Source organism: Phaenicophaeus curvirostris, chromosome 4 (genome assembly GCF_032191515.1).
Source record: "Phaenicophaeus curvirostris isolate KB17595 chromosome 4, BPBGC_Pcur_1.0, whole genome shotgun sequence".
In the NCBI taxonomy this organism is placed as follows: domain Eukaryota; kingdom Metazoa; phylum Chordata; class Aves; order Cuculiformes; family Cuculidae; genus Phaenicophaeus; species Phaenicophaeus curvirostris.
The window spans coordinates 44,801,397-44,813,916 of record NC_091395.1 but is presented as its reverse complement, the minus strand read 5'-3'; the positions used below and the strand labels follow the sequence as shown (position 1 = coordinate 44,813,916).

The window sequence follows — 12,520 nt, the reverse complement described above, 5'->3', positions numbered from 1 at the left end:
ACCAGATACTTCAAATTATTTTTTAAGGAAGTAGAAATTATTATAAGTAAGAGGTATACAGCAGAAGTGAGTAGGAGAAAAGTACAAAGCTTCTGTTCACTTTAATCTGATGTTTGTCTCCTGGTTTCTTCGAGGTAATTAATGCTGCACATTAAAACATGCTTGAAGGCAAAGTACTGTTGCTGTATGAGTATTTAAACTGAGGTGAATCACAGGGCAAAGCTACAGAGCTGAGTGGAGTTCATAGAAAATTGTTACCTTGCTTTACAGGAGTTGTATTGGAATTTCAGGAGGTTTTACTGACTTCCTAAGCAAATCAAAACTGAATGTTTGTGTCAAATTTCTGTGAATGGAAAGATTCGGTTAAGATAATTTTCTGAAACACTTAGTTTGTGTTGATTTCCTGAAACAATTTACTGTAAACTAACATATTTCTAAATGAAAACTTAGATTAGTCTATAACTCAAATATGTCATTTTTGGAAAAAAAAAAAAGTCTAAACAAACTCTCTCAACAATTTTGCCACTCAGGTGCTAAAACATTTTCCTGAATTGCTGCTCTTTTACAGTAATTGTTTTAGGAAACAGCATTTTTCTATGAAACATTGGGTTTGGTTGGTAATTCTGACCTCATCAAGAGATACATCTAGTGTTCATTAACAATAATCTTACAAACAAGAAGCATCTGTTCTTTAGAAACATAAATGATGTTAAGTTAGAGGGGGGGACTTCCAAGGGGTATGGCATAATGGTATGAAATTATAGCCAAAATACCAGCAAGCAGACAGATGTCTTTAGAGTCATAGAATTGAGATGAAAGGACTTTATTTAGGAACTTCTGATCTCAATGCCATTGATGGTACTTAGAGCAAGGAGAGAGGAGAAAATTTTTCTGAGATTGGCCTTCAGAAAGGAGGATAAGGTGTCAGGAAAATGTGACAGTGTGGGGTTAGTGTCATTGGTGAAAACTGAGTATGAAAAAGATTACAGCACTGAAGGAAGGGATTTAGAGAATTCAGCAAGAGCGTGTGATAGGAAGAAACTAGACGTGCATCAGCTAAAATACAGTTCCCTTATTCTCTAAAGCTGTTAGTTTCTCAAGAAGTAGACCAGTTCAATTTTAATTATTTGAAAAAGAAATCAGCACATCAATCTGTTTTGGTCAAGTATTTCCTTTCAAAAGCAAATTGATTCCTACATACTGTGCTCTGCTTAACATAGACTTTAAGAATTAGTTCATTTTTTGATTGGAAGTGCTCTGATTCCATTTCATTTAAATGTGAGAATGAACATTTTAGTATCTCAAATGTTACTGTTCTGAAATGAAGGTTTTACATCACCTGGGACCAATTGTAAGATGACAGCTCTGTGGAGATATTAAAGCAGCTTTTTACATTAAAAAATACTAACCTTTTTTTAGGCTTCTGGATTCTTGTGTGCTTTGTTTAGTAAGCTGCACCAGCTACTGCTGTAAGGAATGAAAAAGCAATTGTGTTTTCAGTTCATTACCTTTATTAAGTTGACAGCTCTTCACAGATAGCTATTTCACAACTACAGGCAACTTCAATACTACTTAGCATAATTTCTTTACTGGAGAAAAAAAGATGTATTTTTAAAAATAAGTAGACTGGTTTTAAACCCTTTTCCCTTTCCTTCAGGAAGTTCAGGTGAAATTAGTTAATAAATTAAGTCACTAAAATCCTTAGATCTGATTTTATGATGGTCCTTTGAATGTTGAGTGATTGGTTTGGTGTTTTTAGAAAGAAGCAGCTTACTTGTCTATTTGTCTGCCATACAGTTGTCTTACTATTTCACGTGAGTGTTTATACATTTTTAAATGCAAATAAAGTTAAAAAAATGTACTTTGTGGAATTGAATGGTTGTGAGATAACAAAGTTCTAAATAAAGTTGCTGTAAGCCAGACTATTAAATACAAAAATCATTAAAAAGCAGAAGTAGAACTTACTGATGAAGAAAACAGTTACCATGTTTTCATGCCTATAGCCCCATGACTTTTAAGAGATGTTTAAAATTTTACCAATCTCCTGTATAGGACTACCTCTTGTAAGATAACTGAAACTTTACCAGTTAGGTCTGCAGATCTTGTTAGCATTACTCTCCTGCCTGCAGAAGAATCTGAAAATGGTAACTCTAAAGATTCTGTACTCTGTTGTGAGGATTGCTGAGATGCTGCTTCAGCTTGATAGTCTCTGTACTTTATGAGTGCTGAGAAGCACCCCAAAAACCTACTGTGCAAGCCAAGAACTGCCAGAGCACCCCAACACTTCTTCCTGACAAAAGTCTTGTGTTTGTTTGCATGACTAAGCTGAAAGGAGGAGGTGACAGGCTGCCACAACAGTATTGAAGCAAACATTGTTCCCATCAGTAATCAGGATAAGGAAGGTCTGAACCTTGTTTAAAATTTCTGATTTTCATACAGTTGGGGGTGAAAGCAACAGAGAGGTAATAATCTTGCCTATCTTTCTCAGTCTTTCTATCTTTTTGGTAATGAGAGTTCTTTGCAATTAAATTTCCATTTTTCAAGCTATTTGAAATAGCTCTTTAGAGGAAAAGTTACTGTAACTTGTTAAGACACTTGACCACCAGTGTATTAATTACAATAATGGAATGTCATTTACCTTAATTATATTTCCTTTTTCTGAACATTCCTAAACAAAATTGGTGTGCCACCATGTTAGCTTGTACACATTCATGTGAAATACATGTGTTAAAGTTGAAGCCTGTCTCCTTGTCACATGAGCGTGGGTTGACATAAAATTGAAATCAGTTGTGCTCTTTGTAGAAGAGGTATTTCATGAACGAGTAACAGTGGCTTTTAAAATGACACACTGCAGTGCACGGTATGGTAGGTGACAGTAGTTATAAAACTATAATTAAGTATGTGGGAACTGAGAACATCTGCTAAGGCACTTACTGTTGCCAATTTGAAATAAAAAAATTTAAAAGCCTAATGCTGCAAAAATAGCATTAAAATATTATATATACTAGATTAAGCTGAGGACATAATTTTAATAATAGTAATAAGTAAACTGAGGAGTAGTTTAAAAAGGAAAATATTCTATCATGCCTCTTATGATATCTATCCTCATTTTGTTATTCACACTGCACTTGATAATGCCGTATAGCTGGTGTTACTGCAAGGCATGCAAATGATCTACACATTTTCATGAAGCAGATACCATCTCATATGCTAGCACTCCATGAAGTAGTTGAGTGGCATTTACAATGCAGAACATTGAGCCCTGAATAGCACTTGTGGCAGCATTAAGTCTGTGGCTGCTGCAGGTACATTTTAAATTATTCTGATAATCTCAAAGTAACATTTCATATGGGAGCAATGCTAAACCCTCTCAGTCAACTGAGGATTCCTGTTGGCATCAGCACACCTGAGGACATACTCTTGGCAAAATATTACTAGGTGGTTTAGAAAGCAAGACAGGCACCAAGTCATTATTCTAATGAAACAGACCTTGTCTTAAACCTTCAAAATACTGAAGTGTTTTATTTAGAACTGCATTATTAAACTCAAACTAGCTGGCATGGACTGATAGTATGTATTATTACTGAAGTCATTCATAATTTCCCGTTTTAAGGTCCTGTTTGAAAAGCTAGAGGTCATTATTCTACAATGTAATAATTTTGTTCACATTAAAAATTCTAGTCATCTGTGGGTTGGCAAGGTTAGGGCTTAGTGGGTAGAATACGGTCATAAATTTTAACACTGTTTTTTTTAGGAATGCAACTTTTACCTCCCATTGCAAAAACTGTGTGCCTCTGAAAAAATCTGTTTGCAGCTGCTCAGTAGAGTTTTGGCAACAGCGAATATCTGAAGATGCATTCCTATTGCACATGAACAGAAAATTAGAATTGAGCACTTGAACGCTTCTGAGTGCCAGGGGTAGTATAGGGAATGAGTGGACTATTCATGTAATTGCTACTGCAATGAATGCTAGAGCAAGCTGAAAATAAGGTGATGGTGTTTGCTTTCTTTCAGACCCACTATAGAACAGTCTTTGAAGAGGAAAAGACTGCCTGTTTGGAAGACTGAGGGGTATAAGAGCAATAGACTGTGACAAATAGCCTCTGACAAGGGAATGGGGAGTTTGGTCTGGAGGGCTGTGGCAGGAAAGCTGGGATTTAAGTGAGTTAAACAGACGAAGGTAAGACTGGCCAGGAAGGAATCTGGGGCTGAGAGCTGAAAGCTTCCTGTGGCTGCCTAACTTCATCTGCTGAAAAAGGCAGAGGTTTGCCTGCTGATTTCTAGAAAAATGATTCAGGTGTCCCTGTGGAGCCAGATACTGAGACTCCAGTATTTCCTTTTGCCTTCAGAAGGAAAGAAAATCTGAAAGGTGCCAAGAGAAAAATTTACATTAGCATTGCGAAAGCTGTGGATAGGAAATGCCAGAGTTAAAGCTACCTTTGCTGCAGTTTGTTCCTTCCGTGCAGATGCAGTTATTTCAGTAGTTTTATATCTGCTTCTTTCTGCTAACCTGTGGCCTCATCCACAGCACAGGCTGGATCTCCTTGTTGGAATCCGGGAGTAGGTTTGGGTAAGGAATGGAGTCAGGTAATAAGCTCTTCAGGATCCTTCTTCCATATGCTGACACAGTTTGCCTTGTGGAGGGTAATGAAATAGGAGGCTGAATACTTGTCCTGGTTTGTGCCCCTGCTGCTTATTCCTGTGGTAGCAGGCATTGCATTTTATTGTGGAAGAGCACAGGAACCTCCAGCCTGTGTCTGGCTGGGAGGCAGCTTGTACTGAAGTGCCCAGCCATGCTCAGCAGTGCTGTACAGGTGCCCAGCTGCCTCATGGGTGATTCCAAACTTTGTTCTATGTTGGCTGCGTGCCTGGCGCAAACCTCTGATCTGTGAAAGTGCTAAGCACGCAGTTGCAATGAAGGGGGAATTTGATTAGCGCTCTTAATGTTCGAAGTTTTCTGACCAGTTGGAACCAAAGTCTCTTCTGTTACCCAGAGTTATTGAAATCTTAATCTTTAGTCCTTTTATCACTTCAGTGAGGATACAGTGGCTTTCTGACCCAAAGTTAATTTGTTTGACATGCATAGATGTTACAATGATTGATGTTTAAGGCAAATCTTGAGGAAAATTAATAGTTATAAATGAGGTTCAAGGCTGCATAATGGATAATGGTCAAACATGACATAGCTCCGTACAGGAAGAATGTCATTCTCTCTCTACAGAAGCAAGTTAATTGTGGCTTTTTTTTTAATGCATCAAAAGTTTTATGTTACACTATTTGAAATATTTAATTATAATTTAATAAAAGCTAGGTGTATGTGTAGATTGTAGGTGAAATATACAGGCCTGTGAGTATGTACGTACATATACGGGCACTTTCTTCATGTGTTTTCCTTGCGCACATTTTCTCACTAGGAAATTCTGAGGGTTATATGAGGTTCAAAAAAAGACTTAGAAATATTCCTTAGAGACAGGTCTTTCAATTTTGCAGAATGTGCATGGTCAGTGCAATTATGTCCTCTTTGAGCTGAGTGGAAATTCCATTTAAATGTTCTTACGGTTATTATGAATGTATGATATGATTCACAGAGCTTTTTATTATTTAATCTATTGTTATTATACAGTCAGAACTGAGAAGAGTCAATCTTGTGTTGGTAAAGGATGATCTTGTCTCTGACCTTCACTGTCTGGAATGCTGAACTGAAGCATTGAGCAATTTCTTTCTAATTTAAGAGCAGTAAGAATAACAAGAGTGAGTGTCACGTGGTAATGCTTTATCCTGACACTGAAAAATCAGATATTGGAGTAATATGTTCAGATAGATGCATATAAAAGCATGAACTGAGCAAGAAGTAATGAAATAGCATGATTAATGATTAACTTATTTAACCAAATGATTAGTATTTTACCCCATCAAGAAGAATATATTATCTGTAATTCCTGGAGAAAAATGAGAGAGGGAAAATGAATCCTGTGGTTGCTAAAGTTAAATCTAGTAAATGTAAATTTGGCTCTTACAGAAATGAATGCCCCTGGTGGCCAGAAAATACAATCTTTAGAAATTCTAAATTGTAACAGTTATATGCATAACAATTTCTGTGGTAGAAACCATATACTGTATAGCCAATAGTTGCATGAACTCTTATCTAAAACATTATAATAGGAATAATCTTGGAAAGTACTAGTTTAAAAAATTGTTTATATTCTCTGGATAAACCATCTCTCTTGGTTTAGCTGATCTGTTGAAATCTTCTGACTTAACATTGTTTCCTATAGTATTTTTTAGTGTGCCTTATACATGCTGTCGTAGTACACAAGGACCTCTAATCAAGGACCAGCATTCTGTTACAGAATCACAGAATTGTTTAGATTAGAAAAGACCTTTAAGATCATTGAGTATAAAGCAAACAGTGATGGATCAATATTAATCTCCTTTCCCAAGAATTTGTAATGTAAAATGAAAAAAAGTAATAGGTGAAGGCACCACTTGAAGTATAAGGAATAAGTGTTTATTGGTATTAGTACAGAGCAGACTCCTGCCATTGGGGAATTGCTGTATCTTAGCAGAGACTGGGATCCCATCCTGATGTGTCTATGGAAGCAGCTGAGCAGAGATAGCCCCTCTCCAAAAGTTATAAAGGAAGCTAAGAGAAGGCTAAATGAAAGCTGAACTCAGAAAGGTGAAATGATCTGTTGAAAATCAATGGCAGAAACACGTGTAGAAAAGACTTGTTAATGCACTATTATAGAGGATAATCTGCTATACCATATGGCACCTGGCCTAAAGAAGCCTCAACGTATCTAAGACTGCTTGAAAAAATACTTCACTTCTGTCCTTGAAATGTCACTGAAAACTTAAAATGACAGGGAAATAGAATTCATAAAAATAAGCACATCCAATTCTGATTCTTTTAGGTATATGGATAGATTTATTTGGCATGTGAAGCCATGAGAATGGCTGTAAGTTTAATAGGTTTAATAGCGCACTCATTTCATGAAACCTCCTCCCAGACAGATCATAACTTGCAGCAAATGGGAGTGTAAATATCCTTTGTTTTCTTGATGTTTTTACTTGGTGGATCATGGGGCAGTTCTGAAAAGATGGGATCTTTTCTTATGTGTGGTTTTCAGCAACAGGATTTGATAATCATTAGTTAAGGGCCTGATAGTCTTTCTCCTGCTGTGTAGGCAGGTTCCATTTCCCTTTCAAACCCTGAATTTTTTAAGGTCCTCAGGTTTTTCAGGTTATCTCAGTGAGTCTTCGTTCATGATCAGAACCAAGAATGCTAGAGCAGTCTACCTTTAGAACTAAAATTGCCTGATAACTGACTATCAGTAATGGAATAATAAAACACATTGACAATTTAATATAATTTCAAGGTGCAACTGCATGAAAGGCTTGTGGAAAAGAACTATTATATTTTTTTCCTTCATATTCTTAAGTGTGTTCTGTGTTGCTTTGTAGTTTGCCTTTGAGTCATTCACCAGCCCCTTAGTTATCAGGCAATATCATTCATGTTTCTAATGTGCTTGCTTGTTCTCTTTCCAGTTGTTTCTGTCAAATATTGTAATTTTTTTTCCCACTCTAAAAGTTATTTGTATACTTCCCCTGTTTCTGTGAAGACTGAGCCTTACTGCATGCCTTCTGGCCTAATTGGTTCTATACCACTATGCTTAACCTTTGTGAGTTTAAACGCTGTACTGCTTTGGATGCTCTAGGATCAGTAAAGGATGAGCCTAATAGCAGAAGTCTTCGGTGTGCTGGTGGACAATCAAGAATTGAGAAAGAGAGAAAAAGATAAATATCCAATTTTAAAGATTAATCAAACCTTTAGAACTTGTGAAATTCAGTTACAGGTATAGGTAGCAAGTATTAACAATTCTAAATAAGTTTAACTGTGCTCCCAATTGTAATTGTAAGTAGTTCTTTCTTTGGCTATTTATACTAGGAAGAATTGTAGCTTTTTGTTGTTGTATATAGCATTGAAACATATTGAGCCTCATTAGGTATGAAACCAGCTGTCAGCAAAGTGCATATACTAGTGTTGTAAACAGTAGAGGTTGCATTATTTAGATGTGGGGTTGAAGCTATTTGAGATGACAATTGGTGATTGTCTCCCTAGGGAAATGGCAAAATATAGTATCAACAAAATATGCAAACGCAAGCTTACAAAGCTGATTATTCTGTTTTTCATGTGTTGTACATAAGTAGTTTTACTTTGTTTTGAGAGCACATAATACTACTGCTGCTAAATACCCTCTTTCCTGTAAACAGTTAAGTCTCTAATGGGACCACAGTTATGCAAAGCAATGCCTAAGATTCTTCAGAAATGGTAAAATGTGCTAAGGGTTCATGAGATAAACAGTATGCTATAAAGCAGGCTTTATAGCAGGGAGGGAAGATAGAAGTTTATAGCTTCAACTTGCTTTGAAGCCTTCAAATGTGGAGTCATCTAGGCATCGAGTTATCACAGTCTTAACATTAACAGCAGCTGAAAGAACTTACTCTTCCCAAAGGCAGCTGTTACTCTTGATGAGCCCTACTGGTTTGTATTTAAACAGTACTGTTGAACAATTATTTGATCTTCTGTCACTAAAGTCTTATATGAAGATCAAAAGTCTACAAGTAGTTCCTTGAGTAGCAGAACTGAAGAAACCTTGTGTCAGTTAAGATCAACAGTGAATAAATCTACTCTAGCTTTTGCTTCTTAGCTATGCTTCTTAATCTGAACTAAAATATTATGATTGTTCCCCATTTTATTGCTGTTTGGTTCATGTCAGTGTGAATTTACAGAATAGACCTGGATGCCCATCAACAATGCTGAAGTGGAAGATGGGTTTAAGGGAGGTGCCTGACATGCTTCCTCTGTTGAGAAGCACCTGAACTGCAGGCTGGAGTAGGATTTGTCCCTGAGCAGAACTGCCTTGCTAACAAAGTGAGGTAATAGGCAGATGAGTGCCATGGGCATCCGTCTCCCTTACAGGCTCTGGCTAACTGACGGGGGCTCACTTATGCACCTATAACATCTGAGTTTACCTAACATGGGAACTTTCAGAAGGATCGAGAAGATGCGTGATGCATTTTGGGTACTCTGCCTTGAAGGTGGACATTTTTATAATTATGTCAGTGGACACCAATCTACTGTATATCTACTTCTGTGGCAAGCTCCCATACAGTAATCTTAAATCATTTCCAGCCAACAGAATTATTTGAACTGAGTTCCTGTAAAACAAGAGCAGAGGATAAAGCCAAAAGCTGACAACAAAAATAACCACCACTGAAGTCTATAAGTTTGTGTTTTCATATGATAAAAAACAATAGTAGATGCCTGGAGAAAGGGGTAAGAAATGTGAATTGTAATCAGTTTGGGTTCAGTATGTAGCTAGTCAAAAGAATATCTATCTAGTAAAAATTATGCTACAGTAGGAGAAATCTTAAGTTTCAAGTTTCTTCTCAAGAGAAAGATTTACTTTTACATTGGTACCAATTTAAATAACAAATGTTTGAACTTGAAGCATATCTAGAGAAGGACAATGAGTCTAGTGAATGGGCTGGAGAACAAGTCTTATGAGGAATGGCTGAAGGAACTGGGATTGTTTAGTCTGGAGAAAAAGAGGCTGAGGGGAGACCTTATCACTGTCTACAACTACCTGAAAGAAGGTTGTAGCAAGGTGGATGTTGATCTCTTCTCCCAAGTGATAGGCGATAGAACCAGAGGGAACGGCTTCAAGTTGCACTGGGTGAGGTTCAGATTGGACATTAGGAAAACTTTCTTCATCAAAAGGGTTATCAGGCACTGGAACAGGCTGCCCAAGGGAGGTGGTTGAGTCACCATCACTGGGGATATTTAGAAGATGTAGGTGAAATGCTTAGGGATATGACTTAGTAGTGTACCGGTACAGTTGGACTTGATGATCTCAAGGGTCTTTTCCAAACTAGCGATTCTATGATTCTATGACGCTGTACACAATAACAAAGATTGCTGTAAGGAACCTTCAGTTTAGAAACAAGTAATCTTTGCTTTTCTCTCTCATTAGATATTTTGTTAGATTTTCTTAGTTTTATAAAGGAACAGAGGGAAAGAAGGAGATAATACCAGTTTCTCTTAATCTTGCATTTATAGCATTCCCAGAAAAATGACATTAGGAAGAGTCCAAGGTCTGGAAAGAAGATCCTGTGTCATCAGATTTATTCCCCTGCCTTCAGACTCCCACATTTCTTACACACGCTTGTCCAGTTCAGGCTCTTAAATTTGACCACAGAACTTCCTATAAGTGTTCTAGGTGTTGATGACTGTCATGAACAGAAATTACCTTATGATTTGCAAATTACATTTAAGACAAATTAAATGATTAATAGTAGATCTTCTGCCAACATTATTGCTTTACTTCCTCCAGTTATGTCCAATCCCTTGGTGTGTTTATTGAAAACAATTGATCATAGACTTCTGTGATGGATTCTCCTGTACCTGAATCTCTTTGAACTCTTTGGTCATAGGAACTAGGACTGCTTATGATTTTTCAAGACAAGACCTACCCAGTTCCTTGAATCATAGAATCACCAGATTGGAAAAGACCTCTTGGATCATCGAGTCCAACCATTCCTGTCTGCCACTAAACTATGTCCCTGAGCACCTCGTCTACCCGCCTTTTAAATACCTCCGATGGTGACTCAACCACCTCCCTGGGCAGCCTCTGCCAGAGCCTGATGACCCTTTCTGTGAAAAAGTTTTCCTTGGTATCCAGTCTGGACCTCCCCTGGTGGAGCTTGAGGCCATTCCCCCTTGTCCTATCACCTGTCACTTGGGAGAAGAGGCCAGCACCCTCCTCTGCAACTTCCTTCTGGGTAGTTGTGGAGAGCAATAAGGTCTCCCCTCAGCCTCCTTTTCTCTAGGCTAAACAAGTTAGTAACTAGTGATGTTAGTATTGCATTTGCTAGGGGAAATAGGCTTATATGTCTGATAATGTCATAAGTTAGATATCCACCTAAGTTAGTTAGCAATACAGTAAATAGCTGGAATATCTTCAATTTTTTATTCCTAATTAAAATTTGGCAAACACAGCAAAACTCATAAATTCAAATTCCATGTCCTTTCTACTGCATTTCCACACTGCTCAGAGATAACCTGTTTTCTACTAGACTCTCATGTATAACCAAAATTTCTTCACAGCTGTAGTAGGGCAACTATTCATCCTTTCCAAACTCTCAAAGAACCTCTGCAAATGCAGATGTCCTCAGCTTCTCCCAGTCAGTTAAATCAGCTCATGCTCTTTGCAGCCCAGACATGTCTCCTAGGGATCTGTGATTCCTCAGATGATCCAGTAAACAGAGCTTTTGTATGTACAAATTTCCCTGATCATGCACTTAGGTCACATCACAGTCAGCAGCAGAGTCTATTGCATTCCAGTAGAATTGTATGGCCATGTACGAATTATTCAGTCATCTCAGTTGTTTAATGACTTGATCAGTACAATTGTGGAGGATGTGCATAAGAAACGTGTACGATGACACTGCACTTAACTTGAGGATGTCTTCACAATCCTTTAAGCAAAATTTAAAAGCTAAAATTAGAGAAACTGTGATGGTGGTTGTCTGCCTGTGTTTCATTATTTGATTGTCTATCTGAAAACACTTTAATTAGAAATGGAGTATTCAGCTTCTTGTAGGGTGAGGCAATGTGATCTGGGACAAACAGTATTTATGCTTATGTTTAACATTAAGCATAGAAATAGGTCTGCAGGGCTTACATAAAGCATATGCTCAAGCATATGCTCACTATATACCTTGCTGGATTGGATCTTAGTACAGACTCCCTGCCATTTTGATTTGTTGTTGCATGTTAATGAAATTGAAACATGGTGGAACCTCCTTCAGTGCCTTCTCAATTTATATTACAAGCTCCACTCCTTCATATGTAAATCTGGAAAGCTCGTGTCCTCCGCAGATATCTAGACCCTGCTGTCTGTATCTAAAACAATGAAAATCTGTCATTCTACAGCAAGATCACGCTCACATCTATCCTGCTGTTGATGCATCTGCACTCTATATTGTAAGCCAATTTCTCCTCTGGGATAAAGCTCCTTTGGGTAAATTTCATTACAAAGGATGGTAACTATAAAGAGCACAGAGTAGAAATAGCTTTAAACTTTATTTAAGTACTGTATCAGAAAAGATAATTTTAAATCCGTTCTTTATAAAATCTTTTGTGAAATGGCACAATGGAGTAAGTAACAGGTAACACAGAATCTGTTAAAAGATCTGTTAGTCCATTAACACTGTCTGGTTAATATCTGTCATCTTATGAAAGTTGTCTTGAATACCTTGAGAGAAAACATTTACTTGCTTCAAGTCAATCAAACTCATAATTTACCCTACAGTATTTAGCATCAAGAGTGCCTGTAATATAACTGTGGGGACTGCTGTTGGTGGGGAGGGGGGACTTTAATAATAAATGTATTATCTTTGACCCTCTTTCATACTCTGACCAAATTAAGTAGAATAGGTCAAAAGTATTTTCAGG

At 37.3% G+C, this 12,520-nt stretch overlaps 1 protein-coding gene across 3 annotated transcripts in view; it reads left to right on the top strand.

The window, feature by feature from the left end:
• SORBS2 (sorbin and SH3 domain containing 2) overlaps positions 1-12,520 on the top strand; it is a 232,010-nt gene that overhangs the window by 128,818 nt on the left and 90,672 nt on the right. Inside the window, exon 3 of one of the 3 annotated variants that reach the window (XM_069855894.1) lies at positions 4,015-4,180. The exons of the other annotated variants lie outside the window; for them this stretch is intronic. The gene's annotated coding sequence lies outside the window, so the exon portion shown is untranslated. The remainder of the gene's footprint in view (positions 1-4,014; positions 4,181-12,520) is intronic. 3 annotated transcript variants of the gene reach the window in all.